Source organism: Mytilus californianus, unplaced genomic scaffold, assembly GCF_021869535.1.
Source record: "Mytilus californianus isolate M0D057914Y unplaced genomic scaffold, xbMytCali1.0.p SCAF_2, whole genome shotgun sequence".
NCBI lineage: Eukaryota > Metazoa > Mollusca > Bivalvia > Mytilida > Mytilidae > Mytilus > Mytilus californianus.
This window is the reverse complement of record NW_026262668.1, coordinates 79,768,524-79,774,399: the sequence shown is the minus strand read 5'-3', so window position 1 is coordinate 79,774,399 and position 5,876 is coordinate 79,768,524. Positions and strand designations below refer to the sequence as shown.

General features: G+C 32.1%; 1 long non-coding RNA gene across 1 annotated transcript; it reads right to left on the bottom strand.

Moving 5' to 3' along the window:
- Positions 1 to 435: 435 nt before the first annotated feature.
- LOC127728366 (uncharacterized) lies at positions 436 to 5,650 on the bottom strand. Its single transcript, XR_007994101.1, has 2 exons — positions 1,361 to 5,650; positions 436 to 904 (listed from the first exon to the last, which is right to left on the bottom strand). It is a non-coding gene; the product is annotated as an uncharacterized LOC127728366 (long non-coding RNA).
- Between the last annotated feature and the right edge of the window lie 226 nt (positions 5,651 to 5,876).

Genomic DNA, 5,876 nt, shown 5'->3' with positions numbered 1-5,876 from the left:
GTATTGACGTATTTTTAGGGTGGTGATAAAAATTCAAGTGTGGATGAGCATAGATGTATAAACCCGGTTTATACATCTATAAGATGAGCAACAACCTAAAATAGCCAAGTAAGTGTTCTCGTCCTGTTTATCAGCGCTACTGATCATCTGATTTTCACGTCATGAGTAACACGACGGTTGTCAGTTGTGGAGCAAGAACTGACTTCCATTCCAGAGCAACCGAGTTAAGCGTTGATTTTTTTAGAGGTTCGTTTTCTTCAATTCACTGTTTCAGTGGAGTTATTTTTGTTCTTTTTGATCAATGTGTTTTCTGTTTTTCACCGTCTTACGTCTTTTATATTCGGGGCTGTGCATTACGGGAGTGGAAAATTCGACATCAAATTATTTCACGACTTACAACACATTGTCTTTGAAGTTATCAATAACACGAAGAAGTCTAGATCTGCACTTTAATAAGATGCCTTATGGATTTTATGATTTAGAACAAAGTCATATATATATTGTTACGTGACAGTAATATCAGCACAGGAATAAAATGTATACTGAGTGCCAGTTGCATCTAAGGAATTTGATTTGTAAACAACTTGTACAATTCCATGATGACCATGGTAATTGTCTGGAATCATCAGATTTCTGGTGTAGTTCTGTTGTTTATTGAAGTGGTCGTCGTTCACCTTGACAGTTGTAACAACCTCAAAAGGAACGGTGTCCCTTATCAATGACACTTCCATAATTCCTGGCTGCTTCGAGTTATAGTGACTGAAATTTTTCTGCCATGTAACAGCAACATTGGTACCTTTCTGATAACTTGCTGAAGGCTTTGCATCTGCATTCCTGCCACCACAAGGGGCTGTTCTTAGATGACAGTCAGGATTAGCAGCAGTGAGAGGATCAGCCAAACTGCCTGAAATAAGATTTTATAATTTGACGAACTTCTCATTGTTTGAATCTGGATTCAGAATATTTCTTCTACTAACTTAAATTAGAAACAATTCTCAAAAAGGAAAATTTAACATATTTTTTTTTTATATTTCAAAAAAGATAACTGGAGTTAAGCATAACCTTTTATTTTCCATTTCAAAGTGCCTATTTATGATGCATGCATGAGAAAGTCTGCAGTAGGTGCAAATTTGTACATGTTAATTCTTATTTGAAGCATCTGATGAATTCAGATGTTCCATCACGCTAAATATTCCATCCTAAATACAATAATTTTGACTAAATCAACGCCTCATAATAAGCAGTATCAACCAAATACGCACGTCATAGCGTATACAAACAATCTTAACGTTCATGCGGTTCGATGTAACATTAAGCATCGATCAAGGTTTTTATCTGTTGTATAAATGAGTGTACATACCCCTCTGATGAGGTTCTAGTAAACAGAGATGAGCTGAACATACTCCAAGAAAACCCAGCAAAGATACCACATTTAACATGTTGAAATCGACTATCTAGTTTGAACAAAGTGAAACGTCAGTTAATATAAACGCATATGTCTCATGAACTTATGAACTAACAGATAAAGGACTGTGTCAAGAAGAATTGAACAAAATAAAAATCACATTCGGTACAACATACACGACTGTTAATTCAATTGAATGATAACTTTCAATTCTGTTTAATATCTATATTTTTATTTACCAATCTGTTTGATTCCTGAATTTCTAAGTTTCCTTGTATTAATTACTTGATGTAAGGAATTTGTCTACCTATTCCTTTTATTTCAAACGTAGTCCTTGAAAACTAATCAGATAGTACATGAAATAAATGAACAGAACAATTATTGGAGTTATTTGATATAGTTTACAGTCATCATAATGAATGGAGAATTGAATTCAATGCAAGAACTTATTTATATTTTAAAAGACTGTCTTCAACTAAAAAGAAAGTTTTGTTCAAAGCACTCAAATAAAAGTTGAAAGAGAGTAAATCATTTCATTCTATATACGAAATAAAGTCGATTGTGTGTTAAGGGGGGGATTACTATCATGATCTAAATTATATATTTGACTGTAAATAGCTGCAAATGATCTGTCTAGATTTTTACTGAAATTAGCAAGTTTGATGCTCTTACGATTTCATCTTATGGTAACTTTTATATAAATAAATGTTTTCATCAAATTTGTTTCGTAATGAGTGATACCTCAAAAAACTATCTTAAAAAAGGAATGTACAGTAAATCTACTGTTTTGTAATGTAGCAGAAAACGAGGGACGGTGATCAATTTTTTTTTTCTGAAATCACATTATCAGAGCAATCTTCTCATATATATTTTAGAATTCTAACGTTTTATCGTTTCTTTCTTTTCTCACAAAAGCGCTTTCACATGTATAATCCTTACAAAATATGTCACTTTTGCACAACCTGTAGCTTGAAAAAATCTCAGTGACATATTTTTTTTAATATTTTTTTAAGAAAGCATGATATAAACTACTAGTACATTTTGGCATTTGTATCGTGTTTAATCAAGATCCCATCTACCTTAAATACAAAATTTTGATATTTTTAATAGCAGCCAAGATTTAATACATTGATGGATCAGTTTTTTTAAAAATATATTAAAACAATAAGGCATTACAGCAACAATACAAGTTCGCAAAATAAAGAAGTTAAAGAGATCAACAGTTACAGCCGTCTTTCAGGCAAGCAACTTTAACCACATGCCAAATTTGGGACTCATTGCCAGTAATCTAGAGTTGGGAATACGACAAGAGAACTGAAATCAACACCCAATTTGTATCATAAAATGAGGATATAGCAACAATCAACAGAAATAACCAACATGAAACAGGGTTGTTACTTTAAAAGAATACAAATATGACGAAGCTTATCTGCTCTTATTTAAATTTAAAGAATGAATACGTACATGAACATGTATATGAAGGCCAAATAATATGTTTGTCTTGTCCTTAATATGCATGAAAAATTTGCCACTGGACGTTAAGCAAACACAAGTCAATAGATTTGTGTTGTTGCTCTTAGGCTTAATTTGGTATATTTCAATTTTAAATTCTAAGCAAGCAGTTTGTTAATTAAAAAAAAATATATGAAAAAGCTTTCAAGATTTGTTTTATATGTTGCTGAGGCTTACACATTTCTAGTACGACATTTAGATCAACTAACACTACTTTGTAACGTTACTGAAATCGTCCTAGTTAACCAACTTGAATTCAAGCATCATCGAAGTGACATTTATTAATGTCGAAATGCGCATCTGTTGCAGTAAAATTGGTGCCTTGATGTTATTAGCTACATTTGGGTTTGTGAAGATTCTTTTATAGTTTTATTTGGACCGAGTCACGTGTTGTATCCGCATTTCATCCAAAAATCATATATATACATGTATACACACACTCAAAAGTTGTACAATCTGTTAAAATTACTATATAATAACATTTAATGTTAAAACCGGGAAATTGGTACAAAAAAAGGCGCCTTGTTTGTTTTGTTTTAAATGTTCTTATGCAGTCTGTTATGCAATTGCCCATTATACTAAAGTTGAGCAACATAACAAACACTTGGAATATAAAGGCCACCGTCGATTGAATTCACTAAGCACAAAGATGACCAGGTCCTTTGTCACTGCTTGGTTTATTAACCAGCATTAAACCCACTTTTACTTGTCGAACCAAGGCCAGCATTTGACCATGAACCATTCAGATTATACAAATCGGTCATTGACCCTGTAAAACAAGGTCATCTGGAAAAGAACGGGTCATGTATAGTAGGTCTGTCTTGTCTCAATTAGTTGCTTATCAAGTTTTGAATTTTGAAGTGACGATTTAAAAGTCTACATCAAAGTACGGACGTGCTGTTTACTCAATTGAACACAAGACCAGTTGGCTGACGAAAAAAAAAGATTGTTATTCAAATTGCTTAATTCTACACGTCCAGTGTTAAATATTTTAAGCACTGTTATTTTCAGGGTGACAATGAATAAACGTTCATTCTTTTAGTCAGCTATAAATAGTAAATGGACAAAATTTTAGCTGATAGATTTAAAGATTCTGGGGTTTAAAACGTTTTCATCTGGTGTAAATGATGAATTTTGTTTGTGTTCAAATGTAATTAAATGTGCTTACATGTTGACATGTTTCAATTACTGCATACTTAAAAAGAATTTTCTATAATTTTCGATTCAGTAATAATTTTGCTAGGATTTGACATAAAATTGTGCCTCAGTGGCATTATGAATCGGTAGGGAGATGGCAAAGTTTCTTGTATATATATATATTTATTTACATAGAAGTTTTATCATTTATCAAAAAATTCAGGTTTTGACAAATATACCAGTAAAAAACAAGACATTATAGTGATTTATATTGCCATACAAAAGTAGGAATAAGGTATCGATTTGATGACAGAAAAGTAGCAGCAATTAAGATTTCATTCCTAATCCATAATTATAAAACATCTTCTGAAAGTTTTTTTAGAATGAAAGATAAAATCAAATAATTTTTTACCACTTCTATGTTAATTAGATGCAGTCGTCTGATATCTTCGTGGCTGACGCCATTCAGATATGAGAAGACTAAATCTAATATATGTTGTGATTTTGTACAAATTATGATTTTCTTATACGAGTTGTTAGTATTTGCGAACCTCTTAACATAATTGAATACAACTAGTTTATTGTCATATTTGAATGAATTCACACTATAACGTTGAATCGGAGTTTATATTAGAGTAAAAGGTAATATCATATAATTGGTTTTATATCTCATACATTATTAATTCATACATTATACACCTTTCAAAGTCGCAGTTATAAGCGAACAACTAAAAGATAATGTAATCTCTTGTCCTCATTGACAGCTTTTTGCAAAAGAGGATAATCCTTAATGTTATTTTTACAGTAGAGCATCAAACAGGATAACTATCATGTTTAAATCTGATAAGTTCGAAAAATTCCACGTTTTTTTTTTATATTTTGAATGTTTTAAACATATTTCGAACTTATCGGACTTCGTGGTTCAAACAATTGCATTCGGAAGCATATTTACGAGAAACATTTTAAAAAAAGAATATATATATGTCAGTCACGTAGAATATGACCATGTTTCCAAATAATGTATCCATTCAGGAGGTAACAAGAATGTGTCCATAGTACACGGATGACCCACTCGCACTATCATTTTCTATGTTCAGTGGACCGTGAAATTGACTGGGTCAAAACTCTAATTTGGCATTAAAATTAGAAAGATCATTTCATGGGGAACATGTGTACTAAGTTTCAAGTTGATTGGACTTCAACTTCATCAAAAACTACCTTGACCAAAAACTTTAACCTGAAGCAGGACGGACGGACGAACGGATGAACGAACGTACAGACCGAAAAACATAATGCCCCTATGTGGGGCATAAAAAATTAATAAATTGATATCGCAATGAAAACCAAAGGTCTATATACATATCGGCAGAATATGATTGTTCTTTCAGACATGCATTAATTCCGTTTTGTATTGGATGTCCTTCTTGCAAATCATGAGAAATGCGACATGAATCAAATATATAATATCGTAGTGAAATAATCAAACCGGCCGATCGATATTGTTTGGGTGATAATTAGTATATACAACGTTGAACAAATATACACGGAATTGAGTGCTCAACTTTCACCGTAGCTATATCTGACTGAAATACTACACAGAAGATTCCCAAGAAAACTCAATAGTCATCCATTGTACAGCTGCATATGCTTGATCGTTGTATTCATACCAAATGTAACTATTGGGGATACTTTTATAATGATTTTTCATTGATAACACAAATCCTTCACTTGTTAAATCATTTAGAAGAACACGATAAAATTCAGCTATGTCCGGTGGATAACCATCCGAAGAAACGCACAAAGTTTTATCAACATTTAATTT